We start from the raw sequence: 23,492 nt of genomic DNA on the forward strand, positions 1-23,492 counted from the left end.
TCATCTCTCAAAGGCACGTTGACGCCAATTCCGTTGCATTTGAGCTTGTTGGACGTCTTAGACGGGACTATATTGCCTATCCCGTCGCTTTTTTCAGTTGACTGATTTAGGGCAATCGCCTCTTCATTACGTGTGTTCAATTTTTCAGTCATTTCCATCAAATCTTTGATCAGTTGATCGGCCGCAGCCAGTGAATTCCTCCTCTCCTTAAAGAGGTCTTGTTTTTGACATGTTTCTGGGTCCAGCCCGGGATGGTTAAAGAGCAGCTCCCCCATCTCAATGTTGCTTACATATATTTTATTTGTGAAATTAGATGTATTCAACGTGCAGTCATTGCTTAGAAGGTTTTTTTTGCGGCCGATTCATGTTGAATCTCATCATATTTGTCAAATTTCTCGTCCAATCCATCCAAGGTACCTGACACAGTGCACGAAGATTCAGCACCAATAGGCAAAAATAAAGGGTTCACTTTTTGTACATTATTGTCAGGGCTCAACAGCAAATTTGGTCGCAATGGAGCATAGTCACAGCCTTTTAAAACACAGACAGTCAGTTGACCGGTGGCTGCAGGATGAAAACCAGACGACGACAAGCTAACAGCGTCTCTCTTGATCTGGACATCATCTTGAGGGTTATTAGCTGACTGAAGCTGGGGCTGGAACAAGTCAGTGGCCAGGGTGAGAGGATCAACAGAGTGTCCTGTTCACCAAGGCAGGTGACTCAAGGCAACCTCACACACCGGTATGGAGGGACCTGCTACCGACAAATGACGTACATCTTCAGCCATTTACAAGGCAGGTAGGCCAGGTGGAAGGCGGGTGGGTGGCAAGGGAGGATTTCCCTGGGCAATCACATCTCGAGGAAGAAGAGCAGACAGGCATTCAGGGCTCAAACAGTTTACACGTGAAACACGTGGGATGCCCGTTTCTATAGCATAGAAGGACAGTGTTTTTTCTTTTTTCTGACAGCCCATTCAGTTCTTTCCTTTCGCATCACGTCACTCGCACCCTCCCCTTCGTCGGACATGAAGACCTCATTCGGCTTGTTTGAATTTTCACTTACATTTTCACTTACTTGTGAACTTGGTGACGGCTTCCTTGAAATCCACGCTGGTGCGGACTAACAACGAGACAGTTTGGATCGAACACAGAGCTGCTGCCTTGTCTCAATAGTTAACCCCTTTCTTCTTTTTGGATGCTTACTTCTGTTACTACTCCCCTTCTCTCCTTGGCTCCTCGGTTGTAGTTTTTTTTTTGCTGTTCTCTGCACAATACTCAACTTCTAGTGCAGCTCAGGTTGGTGGCACCTTCCACAGCCTCCAGAGACTGCAGAGACTCTGCACTGACTCAGCTCTGCGGGTCAAGGTGCTTTTGAGCCCTGGAACCTCCTCTTCCTGCGAGTAGAAACAGAAAAAAGACTTGCTTTTTCCAAAAACGCTGCACAAAAAAAAGCAACGTCCACACTGCTCCACACTCCAGTGACTCTGCGCCGACTCCGACTGATTCAAAAAGCATTAGAAAAATGAGGATAAATAGGAATTTTTATTGAAAAATTTTACACTTTTTAATATTTTTTATAGTGTACTACATTGTAAGGTCTATATTGCTATGTTTTGTAATCAGGAAAGATCTTTTTTTATTATTATTTAGTGGCATAGCAACAGGACAACTCAGACCACAACCCTAACAATGGATGCCTCTTGTCAAACTGACATTATATTATGTTAAAGATTTGTTTTCAACATATCTTTTTATTAGGTTTTTCAACAACATATCATAGCAATACAAAAGAAGAAATAAAGAACATAACAACAAACAAAAATTAAAGTAGGGAGGGAAGAGGCAACAGCAGATTTGCACATGTATATGGATAAACCACATTGGGGCATTTGCAGGTTAATAGTCTCTGTTATAGCAATTTCAATACCAGATTGGAATGTGACGAGTATGTACTCCTTTCTGCTCTGGGTTTTCTATTTCGTTGGGCGTTTCGGAAGCACACTGGTTTCAATATTGCCGCTCATTTGAGCTTCACCATCCAGCAGAGAGTGAGGGGTTGGCGGGCCGTCCCTGAGAATGACTCAGCGTAATCTAGGAAAGGAGCCCAGATGTTAGAATCTGCTGATGTTTCCATTGCAGAGGGCTGTGATTTTTTCCGCGACCGCTGTATCCCAGCATTTTGTCCATGTGGGGATTGCCGGACCTTCAGGGTTTTTCCACAGTCTAGCTATGGAGATCTTTGCCGCAGTGAGCCGGTGAGCACACAGGTCCGCAAGGCAGGCCAGTCATCGGGAATTTCCCTTCGCCCGTGTCCCCCAACAGGACTATCCCTGGGTCCCATGGGAATGTCAGTCCTGTAATTTGTCTGATTTGCTCCAGCATTTCTTTCCAGAATCAAGTCGATTTCGGGCATGACCATAGTTGGTGAAACAGGGTTCCTGTGGTTGGGCAGCCTCTCCAGCATTGTGCTAGGATTGCTGGGTTGCTTTTGTTCAAGATTTCGGGGGTTAAGTACCACCTGTAGCATACTTTGACCGCTCCCTCTTTGTTTGTGATGCATTTTGAGCTCTTGTGCGTTTGTGTGCAGATTCGGCCCCATTCCTCCGGACCCAGCTCCTTTCCTATGTCCTTTTCCCATCTATGCATGTAGTTTTCCTTTTTGTTGGGGTCCGTTTTGTCCAATAGTCTATATAGGGTTGATATCTTGCCTTTAGGGGCGTTTGCGGTTAGGGTGCGTTCTAGTGCTGTTAATTCCCTGCCAGTGTGTTTTTATGCTGCTGTGGGGCATCCAGTGTCTAAGTTGCGCATAGCAGAATCTTTCCATCTCTGGCACCAGGAATTTTGTTTTGCACTCTTCAAATGTTAGTGTGGTTCCGCCGGCAAAAAAGTCTGCTAACTGGTTTAGTCCACCCTCCCACCACTTGTCGCATCTGTGCGGAGGATCGCCCGGGGAGAAGTCCAGATTATTCCATATTGGGGATAGGGATCCCACAGTGCCTTTACAGCCCCATCTGCGAACCGCCTTTCTCCAGCTTTCCACTGTGTTTCTGGTGGCTGTTAGTGGTCCCAAGTTAGGGGAGCCTTGAGTCATTGTGATGTGTGAGAGCGATGCTAGTGGGACGTTGCTCCAGTCTTCCTCCAGTTTTTTCCATCGCGGCTGATTGGTGGTGGATTGCCAGGAGAAAGCCTGCAATAGCTGAGCTGCGAGGTAGTATCTAGCAATGTCCGGGTCACCCAGGCCCCCCGTGCCTGTACCTTGAAGCATGACCTGGTTAGCTATTCTCGGTCCCCTCCCCCAAACGAACATCAGCATTTTCATTTGTAGCTCCTGCAGATCCCTCTTGGGGATGGGTGTTGGGAGGGCTAAGCAATGGTAGATTACTCGTGGAACCAAGTTCATTTTCAGAGCCGTGATTCTCCCCAGCCATGAGACTTCTTGTTTGAGCCAGCGTTCCAGGTCTTTACTAATTTCTCTAAATAATGGTGGAAAGTTTATTCAATATGTTCTATTTTATTCGGAATCTTGACTCCCAGGTAGCTGATCTGGGATTTCGACCACGGGATAGGGTAGATCATTGCTAGTGTTTCCCTGTGCTTTTGAGGGATGTTAACACCCAGTGCTATTGATTTTGCATAATTTACCCTGAATCCTGATGCTTTGCTGAATGCTTCAATCTCTTGCCAGAAGGCTTTCCATGGATTCGTCGACCCGGGTTATGGTAAGGAGGACATCATCTGCATACATGGCTGCTTTGCATACGCTACCTTTCACCTCCACCCTATGTATTTGTGGGTTATTTCGAAATTCTACTGGCAAATGGCTCCATGGAAAGTGCAAATATTAGCGGTGAAGTTGGACATCCCTGTTGTGTGCTTCTGGTCATGGTGATTTTGGATAACCTGTTGCTGTTAATTCTTAGAGATGTAATGGGGTGTTGGTAATTAGCTAGGGTCCATTTTGTAAATTTCGGGCCATATCTTTCATACTGTGCACTATCACCACCTGCGTGGTCCCTTGGAACTCTGGCAGATCTTTACAGCAAGAGGGTAAGGTGTGGGGGGTAAGTTAGTAGAACTGAACGGGACAAAAGAGCAAACAAGCCATGATGTGCTATTGGCAGCTTCGGTTTACACTGTTCGCTGGGCATAGGTGTGAGTTTTCGGTCAGTATCCATCATGTGCTGTTTTGCGAAGGTATGTGTGGTCTGTTTCGTTGTTGCGGTGTAGTGAAGCGTGTGCGGTTTGTTGTGCTGTAGAGGTATGTTGTGTTTAGTTCAGAGTTTGAGAGGTGTATACAGAGGTATGAGGTTGGTTATTTGTGATACCTTTTCAAACTCCCTCAGTTTTGGCTGCCTGCTGCACATATCCCTTCCAATGTCCTAAATTGTGGTGTTTTAAATTTCCTACTCGTATTTTCTGTGCAGGGTGTGGGTCGTTCACAGGGCTATTTAGTGGCATTACCCTCTCCACCCGCCGTGTTCAGACTAATGGATGTCCACATCACTTTATACCCGGCACATCCCGGTGTGCTGCAGCCATCGCCTTCACTGGCCACTTGAGGGGGCACCTCTTGAGCTCCCTGTGCCCCATGGTCCATCTGTTCGGTCACCATACTCTACCCTTTCATTCTAATGCCCTCAATCTGTGGTTCAATTAGGTCAGACCCATATAGCTCCTTTGTTTATGGTCGGGCCCCTATATGAGGACGGTTGCGCCTGTGTCTCCCTCCCATTCCAAGGCCTCTCTACTTCCCTGCAATTTGCTTTGGTCTGTCCTAGTCCCCTGTCTTTCCACTAGTGTGTTCATTCCATGGGGTGCAGGTGTTGCTCCTTAGTTTTTGTCCCGTTCTGAGTTGAAGAGCAAGGTTTTTAGAAGTTTTCTGAATTTTAGATGGTCCTTCATGGTTCGTATTTCTCTAGGGAGGGAGTTCAGAGGTTTAGCAGCTAGGAAAAGCTGATCCACCATGTTTTTCCATGTTTATAGTTTGGTGGATCTAAGTGTTCTGGTTGGCTGGTAAATGGTAATTTTCTTTTGTATGAATTCTGCTCCCTGGTCGTGGATTTCTCGGTGTGTTATGCATATTGTTTTGAACGTAGCATCTTTAGCGCTGGAGTGATGTGGTCCCTTTGTGAGAATTTGAGGAGATGTCTGGCAGCATTGTTCTGTATACGTTGCAGTTTCTTCAGTAAATTATCCAGCATTCCGTGGTATGGGCTGTTGGCGTAGTCTATCTGGGACATGATGAGAGAGATTAGGGTAGTGTTTTGTGCATGAAGGAGAGGAATGGTACAATCTTTTTGATCATGTGTAGGTGGAAGAAGCATTTCTTGATTATTGCGTTCACTTGCGGTCCAGGGTTAGCTCGTTGTCCCTTAGGATTCCACAATTTGCCAATTTTGGATGATGTGGGTCCTGTTCCTAATTTTGTGGCCATGGGATGCCCTAGTTGCTTCCTTGGTTTTTGGATATAATCATGATTTCCAGGTTGACTTTGATGCTGTAGTGTTCATCCATTCGTAGAGTTCCTTGAGACAGTCTATTAGTGTTGTGTTCTCCTCTTGTGCATTTTCGATTTTGTTGATGATTTGGGCGTCATCTGCGTGGTTGTAGCTAGTGAAGCCGTGTCTTTTGATGAGGTTGATTTTAATGGTTTTATCCATATTGTTTCTGTTCTTTCATGCAAGAATGATTTAATCCAGAGCAGCGCAGTGTCAGTGATCCCTATTTCTTCAATTCTCTTGATGAGGATGTTTGTTTGTTTTGTTTTATTCACTTTTTGTGTGTGCCAGACCCAGGGGTAGCAGGGCGCAGTAGCAAGAAAATGCGAAACTTACAGGTTACATCATAGCAAAATGTACATTAGAAAATACAATAAGGCCATACAAATAGTTACAAAATATACAGGTTCAAGTAGGTCAATTAGAATTACAGCTGTATAGAGTGAAGGTCTAGTGATTAATACCAGTAGGAGGTAGGTAACACCGGTCAACTGAGGTCAGTCGAGGTAAGGAATTGAATGACTTTTTTCCTGAAACAAAAGGTAGGGCAGGTCCGGTCTAGGGTCTTGTGGTAGTGAGTTCCAAGTTTTAGCAGCCTTTACCGGGAAGCTATTTCCTCCAATAGTAGTGAGTCTAAAGTTCGGTATTGTCAAGCAATTAGAATTGACAACTCTGGTTGGTCTAAGAGATGTTCTCCTGTGGAATTTGTCAGTCAGGCAACTAGGGGCAGAGTTATTAAGGGCTTTATGGGTCAGGGATAGCATCTTGAGTTTTATTTTGTTCTCTGTGGTCAGCCAGTTGTGATGGGGTCTGGCGGAAGAGATATGGGATCTTTTATTAATGCCTAGTTCTGCTCTCAGGGCATTATTTTGTAATGTTTGTAGTCTTTAGGTTATTTTTCTATTAGCTCCAGAGTATAGAGCATTACAATAATCGATTCTGGAGAGAATTAAGGCTCTGGCCAGGATTAGGCAACTCTTATTGGAAAGGAACGGTTTACCGGCTCTCATCAGTTTGCACGTGTAGGCCGTGGAGGAGGCAAGGGATTTTAGCTGTTTATCAAGTGATAGGGTAAATCAAGATAGAATCCCAGGGTTTTTACATCCTTGGATACTTGGATGATGTTCCCATCTATGTTGAATGAGGATAATTCCTGTCCTAGTTTTTTGATATTGGCTTGGGTACCCATCATAATCAACTCTGTCTTATCATCATTTACACAAAGGCTATGAGTGGCCATCCATGTCTGGATGATAAGGTATACCTTGTTCACCAATTCTGTGTCTTTAGCATGATCCCCAGAAAGCGGGAGGAGGATCTGTGTATCATCTGCATAATTAGTGTAGGTGATACCAAGATGGTCCAGATCATCAAACAGGGGCTTGGTGAAGATATTGTATAGAGTTGGAGATACACAAGAGCCCTGGGGAACACCACATGAGATAGGGGAGGGATCTGCCGCTGCTGAGGGGGAGAAGACTCATCGTTCTCTCGCTCAAGAATGACTTGATCCATCCAATGGCTTCCGAGGAGAAATGGGCGGCAGAGTCCAGGTGACTGCTGAGGACTTTGTGATCCACCAAATCAAAGGCAGCCGAGAGGTCCAGGAGTAGTAGGAGTACTGTTCTCCCTTTGTATCTCAGCTCATCAATTTGAGATTTCAAGTCAATGAGGGCAGTTTCTGTTCCGTTTAGGGGACGGAAGCCCAATTGTCTTTCTCCTAATAGGTTATGTAATTCTAGGTGCTTTTGAATTTGGCTGTATGCGGCTTTGTCCAGAATCTTAAGTAGAAACGGTACCATAGTAATAGGGCGGTAATTAGTAGGGATGAGGGGATCTAATGTCTGTTTTTTAAGGAGGGGGAGTACCCATGACTGTTTAAGGTTGGCAGGGATGGTGCCTGAGGCGAAGGAGGCGTTAATCAATTTAGTGATAAAGGGAGATCATTCTCTAGCAGCATCTTTTATTAACTGTGCCGGGCAAATGTCACCTTTTGTCATTTTGGAGAAGTGTAAGGTATTGCTGTGCGCCAGTGGGTTATTGGTGTGAGGCATTTTAGGCAAATCCTGAATTTTGAGTAGTTCTTTTTTTTGCTGGATTTTATTTTGGAGTGTGATAATTTTATTTGCGAAAGCTTGCTGGATATCCGTGCACCAAGGTTTGTCCTTGGTACAGGTGTCCTGAATGGCGATGGGAGGCTCGAGTTCCTTTAGAAAGGAAAAAAAGCTCTTTCATACTGGAATTAAATTTAGCTATACGGTCATCATATGAGTTACGTTTCGCCTGGCAAACTTCTTTTTTGTAAAGTGAGGAGAGAGTGGATAGTTTAGCTTTGTTATCGACTGATGGGTAGAGCTTCCAGGTGGGTTCGCTCTTTCTTTTCAGAATGCGTAAATCTCTTAGCTGTGGAGTAAACCATTTGTTTAGATGAGCTTTCGGTTTGCTTGGTCTAAGTTTGAGAGGAGCCACTTTATCTAGGGTAGTGAGCATGATAGTATTAAATTCTTGCACTAGGATGCTAGGGTTTAGATTAGCTGATAGAGCGTTAAGGGTCGGTAATATAGCTGGGATCACTTTCTCTACAGTGATACATTTTTTATTTCTGGTTAAGCAAGGTGGCGCTAGTGGGAGGGCCGTAGGGTTAGGTCTGGCAGTAGCTAGGTTAAAGGACATCAGGGAATGGTCTGTCCAGGGTAAGGGCATTATATATGATAGTGGCTGTAAAGTTGCAGTCAGCTATCCAGTCTAATGTTCTTCCCTTCAGGTGCGTAGGCTTGTCAACTCTGAGTTAGGCCAAGTGCGTGAATAGTGTTGGCTACCAATGTAGCATTGGTATCTGTGGTGTCATGGAGACCTAAATTAAAGTCCCCAAGAAGGATTGTTTGAGAACGAGGTTTGAGGTTATTTGTGAGTAAGTTATGGAGATCCTCTTCAAAGGTGCCTAGAGGGCCAGGGGGTCTATATAGAAGGTGAATGATAAGTGTTTGATTATTATTTAGTTGAAGTTTGACAGATAGGGTCTCACAAGATTGAATCGATTGGGTGGGTACTAATCTGAGTGAAAGGCTTGTTTTAGAGCTTATAGCGATGCCGCTACCTCTAGCACCTTCTCGGTCCTGTCTAACTATCGTGTAGCCATCAGGGATAGCTAGCATGAGCGAAGGTCCTGTGCATTGTGTAGCCAGGTCTCTGTGATAGCGAGAAAGTCAAGGTTGCCTTCTGTAATTATGTCGGCAATGTTTAGGGCATGGGCGACAAGCGATCTCACGTTAAGGAGTGCTCCAACAATAGTGGGGGTCTTAGTGACCTCTGTGGCTTGAGGGGGTAGAAAAGTGGACAAATTGGGTGTTTTTGACTTATTGTTCTGAGTTAGGCAAATATAGGAATTAGGTTGTGAAGGTCATCTAGTATGGCGAGGTTTACAGACCTGCTTGAGGTTTGTTTTAATGTTGGTAGAGGGCAGAGATTTGCAGAGGGGTTCATGCAGTTTAGATAGTCTTGCACAGAGTCTAAGGTTTCTGCTAGGTGTATCACATGGGTGCGATATCGCGGTGGCTGTCTCAAGGGGCTCATAGCTAGGACATAAATATTGGTCAGGAGAGTTATCGTTTAAGTGTACTACAGACGTCAAAGGTGGCAAGGAGTTAGGTACGTTAACATCTGGCATGATGAGTAAGTGTAGGATAGTCCTCAGTAGGGTTGTGTAAATGGCTGGTAGATACATAGTTGTATAGTGGTGGCCTATCTAGAATACCACATTAGTAACCGGTACGTGTGCAGGCAATCAACGACTCAAAGGCAGTTACTCAAATATGGCCGACTAGGTAAGTACATGTGCAGGCCATCAATGACTCAAAGGCAATTACTCAGATATGGCCGACTAGCTAAGTACATGTGCAGGCAATCAGTGACTCAAATAGGTTATATCCGTACTTTCAGTTATGTAGTAATAGGTAAGCATAGGCTAAAATCAAAATTACTGGCAAGTTGCAAAGAGGCAGTTTCAGTTATGCAGTAACAGGTAGGCATAGGCTAAAATCGAAGTTACTGGTAAGTTGCAAAGAGGCAGTTTCAGTTATGCAGTAACAGGTAAGCATAGGCTAAAATCGAAATTACTGGCAAGTTGCAAAGAGGCAGTTTCAGTTATGCAGTAACAGGTAGGCATAGGCTAAAATCGAAATTACTGGCAAGTTGCAAAGAGGCAGTTTCAGTTATGCAGTAACAGGTAAGCATAGGCTGAAATCGAAATTGCTGATATGATGCAAGAAGGGCAGTTTCAGTTATAATGGCAGCTAGAGTCGGGTGGGCACAAGAGGCGGAGAAGTACTACGGGTCACAGGAGATGTGCGTAATAGCACGAGCAATTAAAAATGCTAACTGTCAAGGAATGTGGAGCAGCTCATACAGGCACTAAGCGGACACAGGCAATGCTAGGAGAGAAGCTTAGTTCAATAAGAGAGGAGCTGGTGAGGCATACAGTAGTGGCAGACAGGATGGAAGGTAAACAAGCATACATGTGTAAGAGCGCCGAGTTGTGGCTGACTGCATCGAACGCAGCAGAGAGGTGGCGTAGTATCGGTGCTGAGTTTGTGTTGGAGTCTCTGTTGGTCTTTAGGTCGTCCCAAAAAGAGAGAAGTAGCGTCTCTGTCCCTCTCATAGGTCTACTCTCCCTGTTCAGAGTGATAGGTTGGAAGAGGTTTATGTGGCATTCCGATGGTGTGCCCTGTGCAAGGATTGATTTATAGATGTCAGGTGGGCAGTGGTCCAATGGGGAGGCTGCATTATTACTTTGCTTCACCAGTTTGAGAATTTTTTCTTTTGACATTTGGGCAAAGTTTTGCAGCTTGTTCTGTGGTTCCACAGTAGGTAAGGGATGGTGCACGGTCTGGTTGATTGGTCTTTTTTGTATTATCCGGTGTATGTCGGTGATCTTATTTCTAAAGTGGTATGCAAGATCATCACATAGTTTTTGTGAAGGTACCGGTGTGTTATTGCAACTAGGGGGATTTCTCATCTCATTTACAATGTTGAATAGTTCTTTCTGGGTGTTGGTAATGTGAGAAACCTGAAGGTATCTCAACCGCTCGTCCCCAGAGTTCTGTCCAGGTGGCCAGGACACGGCCATCGCTACCCCCAAACCCCTTTCCCACACAAACCCTATCTTTCACGTTAACAGACAACAAACTAACACCAGAGCCGTTTACCTGACATGTCCTAACACACAAGTGAGGTAGAGTCAGGCACTTAACAATAATCACGAACACCTGACGGCCCTTTACCTTCCCCACAGGGATAAAAGGCAGACCACAAAAGCACACTTGGAGCAAGGGCGAACGCACAAGGCGAGAGCTACACCAAATCGGCAGTTCAAACGGAGAAGAGAGGTGGCGAGACCCAGAAGGATGACAAAGAGGGTGTTGCCCTTGCCCTTTTCACCCAAGACCCGTGAATCCTCTGAAAGGGCAATCATAAGACTGGGAGCTACAGCTGGCGTGCGAAGCTGCAGACGCCAATGGTAGATGGGGGCCTCCCGCTTTGATAACGCAGGTGGAGAGGCAAGCTGGCTACCGTGGTACTATCCCTTGACTCCAAAAAACAAAGAAGCCAACAGGTTCAGCACAGCCGGTGAGTCGGAGGAAAGTGATAGTGAACTGAACTGTGTTGAGTCCAAGATTGCAAGTGGCAACATTTGTTAACACAAGGAATCTGAAATACAAAGAACTTGTGGACGTGATTGAATTGTAGAGAAAGCCCATTTGAGGTCCAGGTGCATAGGGGTCCAGCGCCACGTGGGCACTCATTCGAAAGACTTTGACCAGGACCTATTCTTTGAAACTACAAGAACCATAAGCCCTATGAAAAGGTGGTATGAGGAGTCAGTGTTCCTATAAGGGTTATGTCAAATCCTTTATACAATCACAAGTCTCTGACCCATTGCCAGAAGAAAACTAGGAGAAAGGGAACAAACGCTTTCTGACAAAATTTAGTAATACATGAACTGTTTTAAAGAAAGGGTGTAATAGAGCAATTGCCCAAGGTGCAAGATCACAGAGAGAACTTTTGTTTATCTATTTGTTTCTTTGAATCAGCCAGCCTTCTCATGCAAGAGACGTTTTCAAGAAGGAGACTGAGCCTCTGAAGATTTTTGATACAGTTTAACTAAACTGTGAAACTCGTGCTGGCGAGGCCAAGGAGTGTGCTGTGCACGAGAGTCCCGCCTTGTACGGTGCTTTAAACGTGGGTAGGGGAGACCCAGCCATACCATCCTGACTTTCTATTTTGTGACCACTTCTTTCTCTTCTGGTGAAAATTATCCGACATTCTTTTTGTAATTTAGCTGTAAGGAATTGGCAATAGTTTTTTTTTTCAGTATAGGCCCTTTTTATTTGACAAGATGCCACTAAGACTGGTGTATTCTTATTTGATGGTCATAGCTTGCACCCATCTCAGATTTAGGTTTGGATTAGGCGTTTATGTCACCCATTATAAAGTTCAATAAACACCCTTCAACTGTTATCACTTGTGTGAAGGTGGTGGAGCATACCTAGCTGGAGTACAGTCCTGGATGGAGGGGCAAATGCATACATTCCTGGATATAGGGGAAAACGCCTAAATTGCAAACCCAACAGAAAATGATGTCACTTGGGAAGAACATGTGTGTGAACTTTCAAATACTCGTGCAAAGGTTGAGACTCAGGACGTGCAGTGGCCAGAGTTTGAACTGAAAAATCAATGGTGAGCCACAGAAAGTAATGATGGATCATCCTTACAGCACAAAATATCCGCCTGAACTGACGGACCCCACAGACAATGGGTCTTCATTATTTGGTGATCCATTTACCCAATTTACTCCATCAAAAGGATTGGTGCAATATAAAGACCTACTGTTCCCCGTTTCCCCAATTCTCTCTCCCAATTAGGAACTAACACAGTTTGAATTCATGGAGGATCTTCTGAATTTTTGGACAAGTTGAAAGACCCCCAACTACACCATGGGCAGTGAGAAAGAATTCACCACTGTGAATCTGACTGCTCCCCATTGCAGGACGAGTGGATATTGAGGAGCCTAAATTCATGGTCTTTCACAGCTGCCCGTTTGCGATTTTAAAAATGATTAAATCCAACTTTGTGGGAGGACTTGTGAGGAGCCATTGGTTAATTTTACTTCTGAAGTGGTTGGAACCGACCTGAAGAGAAAAAGGGAGCTGTGTGCACAAACATTAAACATTTTCACGGTCTACTGAACCCATTATTGGCAAAGAACCTACAAAAAATGTAATTCGGTACAACGGCGCTCAACGGACAAACATTAAGATAACAGGACATGGGTTTAGCTAAGCTACTCTAACAGGATTGTTTTCAAGTTTTTTTGGAAGGTGCTGTATTGTTTGTCTGAACGCATGGATATAAGAAGTTTATTCCAAGTACTTGCAGCCTTAAGTGGAAAGGATCTGCCTTTTCCTCAGGCTCAGTTGGCTTGTGGTATAGTAAAGAGGTGCGCAGTGCTTGAGTGCAAGGTCCTGCTAGGTGTATATCTTGTCAAGGTTTGCTTTAAATAATCTGGTGTCTCCCCATATAGACACTTATGGGCCAGAGTTAGTGTTTTAAATTGAAGTCGTTTCTCCACAGGTAGCCAGTGAAGGTCCTTCCTGTAGTTTCAATTGTTTTTTTTCCTTGTGACATTATGGATTATCCTGAAAGCATCATTCTGAATGATCTGCAGCTTCTGAATGTTCTTTTTGGTAGCTCCATGGAGTAAGGGATTGCAATAGTCCAGTCTGGGCATAATTATGGCTCGTACTAAGGTTTCACAGTTTTTACATGAAACGAATGAGTTCATTTGTCTCAAAATGTTGAGGTGGTAGTGGGCGTTCTTAGTGACGTTGTTGACATGGGCATCAGAGTTAAGGGATGCCTAAAATACTGTGCCTAGTGTTTTCACCTTTTCAACCACCTTGATGGAGCAGTATTCTAATGGGAAACTTGTATATGCTTGATCAAGCTTGTTCCTGGATTGGTTCATTCCAAATATCATGAGCTCAGTTTTTTAGCTATTTAAGCACATGCATTTACCAATCACCCACTCCATGATGTTCGAACAGATATGATTTAGATTTTTTGCATCAGTGACGTAGTAATCACTAAGATCCATGGTGAGCTAAAAATCGTCAGCATAGTTGGTGAAATAAAGGCCCATGTTTTCTAGTTTGTCACAGAGGCCTTATGTAGATGTGAAAGAGGGCCGGTGAAATGCATGCCCCTGTGGCACTCCGTATCCTATAGAGAATGGATCAGAGCATAGCCTTCCTAGTTGGTACATCAAAAAAAGAATAATAACCTAGCCAGACTCCAAACCACTCAAAACAACTCCCTCAGAGCAGCTCTCAGTATTCCTAAAAGAGATCACATCTCTCAAGCAAGAAAAAATGCTCACTGGCTACCAGTTAAAGACCGAATCACTTTCAAGATGCTCTCCACTGCACACAAATGCATCAACCTAACCGCACCCTCTTACTTATCGGACACTCTAGTCAGAACACAATCCACTAAACCCACTAGACTAAAGTACACCAACCAACTTACAGAGCCATGAATTACCAGGGCCAAGGCAGGAGGAATGGGATTCCCCTACCTGGCACCTAATCTTTGGCACACGCTACCCACAGCCCTCAGAGCTGAAACCTCTCTCCATGCCTTCCGCAAAAATCTAAAAACAACACTCTTTAATTAGCTGCTAGCTCACTGTATGTACTTACACACAGCTATGCCCTCTGGACTTATTGTACAGGTGCCACAATGCCACTTCATGTTGTATGTGTTTACGTGACTACTGTAACTAAGATATGAACATCTACTGTAAGCAGCGCCACAATGCCCACAGGCTGCTGTGCGCTTAACAAATGTGAATAAATAAATAAGAGCAGGCTGTACCACAACATTCTAGAGGTTCTTTTGCTCAGAAAGGAGCGTATCCACTGAATGGCGTGGCTGGAGCATTTACCAATATCAGCTATTGTTTCCAGTAGTCTGGGATGGTCCAGGAGATCAAACGCTACGGAGACATTCAGTAAAATTAGTAGACCCGTTTTACCTTCATCTAATTTACTTAGCATTTGTGTCTGCAAGTCTTACTTTTAGTTCCATAGTTGCTGCAGAAGCCGGATTGTTTGTAGTGGAAGACCGATGCAGATTTGAAATGTGTCTGTAACTGGATGGTTGCTGCTTTATCCAAAATGTTTAATAATAAAGGAATATTAGTTATTGGTTTTAGGTTCACAGGGTCTTTAGCAAGGAGACCTGCCTTCATAATGATGGGCGTGACTGCTACCTCCTTGATAGTGATCGGTACGTTCTTGTGCAGGAAAGAATCATTTATAAATCTGGTAAAGAAAGGGGGAAAATACTAATGTTATTGAGAATGATTTTAGTCGGGAGAAGATCACCTATACTAGAAGTGGTCCTAAGGTTAGCTGGCATTTTGGCAGGATCGTCAATGCTCATGGTCTTAAAACTAAAGCGTGAGGTGGTGTTTATATTGTTAGTGTTGAACGTCACAGTAGACTTTTTTTGGCGTGGAGGATCTGTTTCATATATTCTTTCTATAGAATTCCATTTGTCTCCGATTTCCATGTTCTGGTTTTTTGCCCATATTCGCTCAGCTTGTCTTTACACTGGTTTTAAGATCTTTAAGTCAGGAGTGAACCAGTCTTGTTGGTTTGGGCAGTACCAGATTGTCTTGGTCTTTAAAGGTGCATTATTATCAAGTAGGTTGGTAAACTGAGATTTGTAGATTTCTGCAAGCCTATCTGGGGTGTCTAAATCTGACAAGTCATTCATGATGGATTGCATACAGGTTTCTAGTTCTGCTGACTGGAGTATACTGCAATTACGATTTAGGATTTTCTTGGGCGGTTCACAAAGTCAGTTTGTGTGTTCAGGCAAACATATTTTACATTCGACCATACAGTGGTCTGACCAGATACATAGGTTAGTATCGAAGTCACATGTAGTGACATTTCGGGTTGCCACCCAATCCAGGATGCATCCTCCCTTGTGAGTAGGCTTTAGGTTATGAACTGTAATTCCTACGTTGGCAAGTTGCTGCTCCAGCTCAAGGGCTTCCCCGTCCCTGGCATTTCCTTTCCACTGGTTCAGGTCTCCTAAAAGTATGGTGGAGGAATTTGGGTGAATTAAGGAGAAGGCCTAGATCTTCATTGAATGACGGTATATCTGAAGGTGGTCTGTAAATTAAAACTATGTTAATGCTAGTGAGGGCCTTTTTTGCATGTAGATCTTTGCATCCAACGCATTCAATTTGTGACTCAAAGATGCCAAGTTACTTCTTATTTATGATTGCTACTACACTCCCCCTTACCTTGTAGTCAATTTATGTTGATCATTTTATATCCAGAAGGGGTGGCTAGGTCTATACTGGGGCCGCTGCTTTCTTGCTGCCATGTCTCTGTGGGACACACAATGTCAATCCTATTGTCAAGGATATAGTCATGTATATCCAGGGCGTGTTTAGGAAAGGACCGTGTGTTCAGTATAGATTATTTAAAAGAATCGGCATGAGTTTTGGTGTAGAGCGGAGTGCTTTTCGATTGTTGTTAAATGCGCTTGTATACCCATGCGCAAGGGGTCAGAGCATCAGACATTTCTCCTTGTGGGTAGGTTTTGCTACACCATGGCGCGGTACTTATAAGGCACACCAATTACAGATATTTAAATCCTTAGTAGCAAAGCCTTTGCCAGTTACTGCTACTTTATAGTTTGTACCGTCATTTGCTAGGTTTTGCTACAACTAGTGTGCAGGAGGGACCCCAGCCTGCCCATAGGACTGGGGTTGTCCCAAACAGCACTTTAAGATGGAATAGCAGCACCCGTGAGATGGATGGGGATTCATATTCGTACTAGAGCATCAAAGCAAGAATGACAACTCAATGGTTTGGCAAAGGGAGTCCGTTTAATGACAAGTACAAAAAACGGGGAGTTAAGAATATCCACAGTGGCGCTATCTTCCTTCTCGCTTCAACTCCAACGAACTTTACAGAAACCTCATCCTTTATACAAAAAATTTGTCATCGCCGACGTGAAAAATGCTGAAAATGTTGCATGCAATTCTATTGGTTATAGGAAGGTAACCTTAGTATAGGCACTATATCTGTATACGGTAACGGGGAGAGGGGATTGGATAACTAGCGTCAGGTGGGGCATCTAAGCCCTTCCTTCAGAATGACTACTGTAAACATCACAAAAAGTATGACGTCTCATTGGTTCTATGGACTATAGGATCCTAGATTACTTGGTGCATTGTGATTGGGTTGATACCACGTCACCTTGTACTTTTCCACTTTGCCTAGCAGCACGCAGAATGGTCGGCCAGGTGCAGGGTGCCTGTCAGTTCCCCTAGCCTCCCAACAACCAGTACCACCATCCATCACTGACCCACTGGCCATGTGTCAATTAGTTTTTAATTTGTAGGCCTCGATGCTGCCTCTCTGTCTGGGAGAACTCAGATATCTGTGCATGGCTCAAGGCTGCGCGTAGGTGTGAAGGCCCCAACTCTTCTTGCTTGGCCGGTCACTTTTCTTAAGCACTGTGAAACCGTCTCCGTCTCCATGTAATTCGTGTATTTGATTTTAGCTTTCTGTCCACCAAATGCCTTCTGCTGCTTATCTCGACTCCTTTGAACTGGGAGGTTGTGTTACGCTCACCTGGCTCCAACAGGGGCGTCGATCTGAACTGGACAGCTGCGACCTCCACCAATGTGACGCGTAGTGCCGAGATGACGGACTGGACTGGCCCACCTAGCTTCGTTTGCTTGGCCCCTAGGAATATTCTTCTGCAAATGGAGAAAGGGAATTAACCACCCGTGGAGTTGAGCGTTAGCCCTCCCCCTCTCCCGCTGTTCTCCCCACTGATCACCTTTGATGTCCCCTCTTATAGTCTCACCTGATGGTTTGAAAAGATGAGCTCTCCATCCTGCATTGAGCGCAGGGGCGCGTTGATAACCAGTTGCTTCACTGGCTTGAAGGAATTGGTGAGTTCCAGAACAATATTGACTCCGAAAAGTATGTAGTTCGTAAGAGTTCACATGTCTGACTTTCACTTTTGTCCGATTCCTTGCAGGTTGCAGCTTGACCCTAGCGAAGAGTTCCTCGTGGCAACCGGTAATATTCAGGTAAGGATTTGTATTATCCAACACAGTTCGATAAAATAATGTCAATATGTAATCTGTTGCTTTCTCTCATTCAGGCACTGAGAGAAAATATGAAGTATCGGGGAATAATGCCTCCGGCGGTAAAATCAGGTAAGTCTATTGTGGTGAGGTTTCCCCTTGTTTGTCCCTTTGTTTCACCTTGTTGTCCTTTTGTTTCCCCTTAGGGGCCGGGGTTCGGCGAGGATGCGGTGGTAGCTGCGCTGACCCGTGAAGAGGAATAGTACCCCCGCTGGTAAATCAGGTAAGTCTATGGGGGTAACTAATATTGCCTCTGTGCATTCCCTTGGCTCACCTTGCTGTTCTTGTCTTCCCCTTAGGTGCCGGAGTGAGGCGGGAGCATGCAGAAGGATGCGGTGGAATGTGAAGATGCTGCGAAGGCCGGCGAGTTCAGCGCGGTGCTGCTGCAGGCGAGGCGACGCGCATAAAATAACTTTTCTTCCAGCTCGAAGGCGCGATGGAGCGGGAATTCAGGTAAGGATCAAAGGTATTGCTCTTGTTCTAACCTTTTCTCCTTCTCTCCCCTTTTTCTAGGAGCTCCGGACTCGAGGCGGGCGTGGCAGAAGACTGGATGCAGACTTGCAGGCACGGTGAGCGTTACGCTGCTGGATGCAGAATAACGCGAAGTGTGTGCTGCTCTTCGGGCGTGGTTAAAATAGCCTCCAAAGTAGTCCCAGGTAAGTATTCCTCCCCAGCCACATCCGAGTTAAAAAAATAGTCCCTTAGGTAAAGTAGTCCCTTCCAAGCCTCCTTTGGCTTGGAGCTCTTGCAGCATGGTCTGCATCAGGTAAGTTTAAATCTATGAGCCTGGCGCCTATGGCGCCAGGACTGACTCTCCATATGAGCCTGGCGTCATAGGACTGCACCCAAATAGGCCCTAGCAGGGGTTGTAGCGTTTGCTTAGTATAACTTGATGCCTGCTTCCGGGGTTGCTGGACTTGGTCTGGGTCCCCGGGGGTAGGCATCATAACAGCACTCCCACCCCCAAGTCGTTCTTCCCTGTGGTTTTGGTTTGTCTGGGAAATTTCAGTGGAATTTTTTCACCAATCGGGGTGCATGAACGTGGTCACTAGGTTCCCATGATCTTTCCTGTGGTCCGTAACCCTTCCAGTCGATTAAATAAAAATGTTTTGACTTTATCAGCTTGGAGTCTAGGATGTTCTGAACTCCAAATTCGGGTTCCCCGTCTACAAGGATGGGGTCTGGTGGCTTGGTTAGTCTTGTCCCTGGTTGCACTGGCTTCAAACGTGACACATGAAAGACGGGGTGAATTTGCATATTAGCAGGTAAGTCCAATTGGACAGCCACTGGGTTGATAATGGCCTTAATAGAGTAAGGTCCAAATATCTGGGGTTAAAGGCCCGTGTTCCCTTTAGAGGTATATGGTTTGTGGCTAACCGTACTTGGTCCCCTACCTAGTATTGTGGAGTATCACTTCTATGCTGATCAGCATCTTTCTTGTATTTTTCTTTCGCCTTTTTTAAAAGTTCAGTTGCTTCCTTAAAGGCTTGTGTAATCATAGCGTGCAGATGGTCTACTGCGGGCATTTCTAAGTGTTGGGGTGAGTCAAGATCTGAGGTTCGAGGATGGTGCCCATATAAAAAGGTATAAAAGGAGCTTTGTCCAGTTCCAGAATGTACTGAATTATTAAGTGCATATTCGGCGATCCAAAGAATGTCTTTCCAATTACTATCAGTCTGATGTAACATACAACGAAGGTATTGTTCGAGAGTCTGGTTGGTCCTCTCCGTTTGACCATCGGTTTGGGGGTGGTGACTGGTCGATAACCTCACATCGATTTGCGCCAATTGACATTTTTTCCAAAAATGTGAAATGAATTGAGTGCCCCGGTCAGAGACCAATACGGACGGAAATCCATGTATGCAAACAATGTTTTCGAGGAACTCTTTGGCCAGGATTGAAGCTGAAGGTAATCCCTTTAAAGGAATAAAGTGGGCCATCTTGGAAAAAAGATCCACAATGACTAGAATGGAGTTAAATCCATTGCATGGGGGTAGATCAGTAATAAAGTCTAACGATAAGGTGTGCCATGGTGTAGGCGGAATGTCTAAAGGTTGTAAGAGTCCAGCGGGTTTTTTCTTTTGAATTTTGTTTTGGGCGCAAATGCCACAAGACATCACAAATGATTTAACATCCTTTCGCCAGGTGGGCCACCAGAATTGCCTCTTAATCTTAGCTTCAGTTTTTGCAATACCTGGGTGCCCCTCCATTAGAGTATAATGATAACGGGAAATGACTAGCTCTTGTAGTTCCTTATGTGGCAGAAATAGCCGCCCTTGGTAATAAGGTAGGTCATTGGTAACAGAGTATTCCGGGCCTTTCTTTACCCAGTCCTGCAGGGCTGTAGGATCAAAGAGTTGTTGGATCTTTACCTGAATGTCCTCTAGTGTCTGTAGAGTTGTCATGCCAAGAATCCTTTGTTCAGAAATTATAGGTACTGGTTCTGGATTCACTTGTGCCTCTCCCATCCCTATTCGGGATACAGCGTCTGCTTTACCATTCTTACAACCTGGTCGATAGGTTATCACAAAGTCGAACTCGGCAAAGAACAAAGCCAAGGCCCAATCGTCACGCCAACTCTGATGGGCAGTCTTTAAATACTGTAAATTCCGGTGATCACAGTAATGGTATGCCTGGCACCGAGGAGATAGTGCCGCCAAGCCTTGAAGGCGGATTTAATGGATAATAACTCCTTGTCGGCAACTGCATAGCTTAACTCGGGTGCTGAGAACTTTCTGGACCAAAATGCTACTGGGTGAAGCTGGCCAGTTTCAGGGTCCTTTTGAGACAGGACAGCTCCCATGGCTAGACTGGATGCATCAGTTTCCACTATGTATGGAAGTTCAGGGCGCGGGTGCTTTAATACAGGTGCAGACGTGAATTTCGCTTTCAGCTCTTCAAAGGCATTTTCAGCTTCTTCAGTCCACATAAAGCGTTTATTTTTTCGCAAGAGTGCTGTGATGGGATGTACAACATGTGAAAAATCCGGGATAAGCATGCTTTGTACTCCTTTAACTGAACTTTGGTGATGGCCACTCAGACTCCTTTTGGGGTCAGGATAAACCCAAGGAATTCAACTTCTGTGGCATGAAAAATGCATTTTTCCAGTTTTGCATATAGTTTGTGCTGGCGCAATTTCTCAAGGACTGCTCGGACATGCTTCACATGGTCAGATTCTGAAGGAGTATACTAGAATATCATCGATATATACGACAACACAAACGTCAATGAGTTCACAAAGGACATCGTTCATGAAGTATTGGAAGGCTGCTGGTGTATTGCACAACCCGAAAGGCATCACCTGGTATTTGAATAACCCATACTTCGTGCGAAAAGCAGTCTTCCATTCATCGCCCCCTTTTACACGTACCAGATGGCATGCCCCCCGGAGACCTAGCTTAGTGTATATGCAAGCTTCCTTCACTTGGTCTAGTGATTCAGGGATCAGAGGCAATGGGTATCGGTTCTTAACAGTTATCTGGTTCAATGTGCGGTCGTCTATGCACGTTCTGGGGTCACCTTCCTTTTTGGGCACTAAGAACAAAGCTGAAGATGCAGGGGACTTGGATGGGCGAATTAAGCCATTAGCAAGGTACTGGTCTAGGTATTGTCGTAGGTGAAGGTTCTCAGGTTCCGTAAAGGCGTAGATCCTGCTACAAGGGTTTGTGCACAGGGTATGAGATCGATTTGACAATCGTACGATCTGTGAGGTGATAAGGTGTTTGCCTGTTCTTTTTGAAAGACATCCTGGAATTCTTGGTATTCTGGAGGTAGTTGCACGACTGCTGTGGTTACTGGGGCCAGGCCTGCGTTCAGATTTTTCTTTGGGTAACAGGTTTGTGCACAATCCGGGAAGGTTATTCTCTTCTCTCGCCAATCAATACAAGGATTATGTGTTTCCAACCAAGGTATCCCCAGTATTATTTGGAACTGTGGGGCTTTGATTAGATCAAACACAATAGTCTCTCGATGCCCATCCTGACCCAATAGTGTCATCTCTGTAGTGGAATGAGTTACAGGCCCAGAGGCAATTTCAGTTCCATCGACTGTGGTGATGACATCTGAGGTGGTTTTTCGGCAGGGAGGTAGATTCATCCTGGAAGCCAATTCGTAGTCCACATAGTTTCCTATGGCCCCGCTATCAATGTATGCCCTTAATGCGTGCGTACGCGATGGCTGCCTTGGATCTACGAGGACCATTGGCGAGTATCCTTCAAGCTCGGCAAGCGGACCTCTACGCTTGTCGGGCGTGGTCTCCCCCCCCCCCCCCCCCCAAGTCTGACTCCATATGGGTTTTATCAGCAGCTCCTACCACCTTCTTGGGTGGTTTTACAGGGCAATCCTGTAGAAAATGCCCAGAGGTTCCACAATATAGACACAATTGCATTTGCTGTCTCCTTTCTCTTTCCTTCTGGGTTAAAGGTCCTTTAACCCCTCCGATTTGCATGGGTTCTGAAGCATCTGCTCCTTTGGGGTTAGCGTGGGTCTTGGCCAACACCCGATTCTCAAACTTGGCTCGCTCAGCCTTTCTGTTCTGAGGTCTGTGATCTAACTGGACCACTAAGTCTACATATTCAGCGCAGTCTTGAGGTGGGTTCACGACTTGAGCCAAGACATCCTCGAGTTCTCCTCGAAGCCCACGATGAAATAACGTGATTAGTTTTACCTCAGGCCATCCAGCTTCCACTATCAACCTATTAAAGGTCGCGATGTAGGATAGAAAGTCCTGGCTACCTTGTCGTAGGGACAAAAGCTCGTTATCCAGGGCCTGTCCTTGGGAGTGCCGGGCAAATAGTCTTTCCATGCTCATTTGAAAGCCCTGAAAATCCTGAAGAATTGGGTCATCCTGAGTAACTAGTGGAACCAATCAGCTGCACTGCTGCTGAGATATGACAATACGAAGGCTACCTTGGCTTGATCGTTTGGGAAGGCTCCGGGTCTGCATAAAAAGTGCAAGCGGCATTGGTTCATAAACACGGCGAACCTTTTAGGATCTCCGGCAAAGCGTTTGGGCGGAGCTAATGGAATACTTCCTGGTAGGTTTACTTGCACAGGGTTACTCGATGACATAGGAGCTGGATTCCCCCCGGGGCCCGGCAGGGGTGCTTGTCCAGCCTGGCTTTGCAGTAGTTGCCTAGCAAGGTCATCAGTTCGCTCTTAAGAGTATTGGTTTCTTGACGGGCGGGAATGTACTTCAGCCCTCAGTTCCCCTAGTAATTGGGCCATTGGTCAGTTTCTGAGGTATCCATAACGCCCGGGTGGGAATTTGTGGGTAGGCTTCGCGTTCTGTTGCACTCACCTGGCTCTCACAGGAGCGTCGATCTGAACTGGACAACTGCGGCCTCCACCAATGTGACGCGTAGTGGCGAGATGACGGACTGGACTGGCCCACCTAGCTTCGTTTGCTTTGCCCATAGGAATATTCTTCTGCAAATGGAGAAAGGGAATTAAACACCCGTGGAGTTGAGCGTTAACCCTCCCCCACTCCCGCGGTTCTCCCCATTGATCACCTTTGATGTCTCCTCTTATAGTCTCACCTGATGGTTTGGAAAGATGAGCTCTCCATCCTGCATTCAGCGCAGGGGCGCGTTGATAACCAGTTGCTTCACTGGCTCGAAGGAATTGGTAAGTTCCAGAACAATATTGACAGATTCCCAGCAAGACGCCGTAAGTATGTAGTTCGTAAGAGTTCAAATGTCTGACTTTCACTCTTGTCAGATTCCTTGCAGGTTGCAGCTTGACCCTAGTGAAGAG

The sequence above is a fragment of the Ambystoma mexicanum genome, chromosome 12 (assembly GCF_040938575.1).
Source record: "Ambystoma mexicanum isolate Mex_15411 chromosome 12, UKY_AmexF1_1, whole genome shotgun sequence".
Lineage (NCBI taxonomy): Eukaryota > Metazoa > Chordata > Amphibia > Caudata > Ambystomatidae > Ambystoma > Ambystoma mexicanum.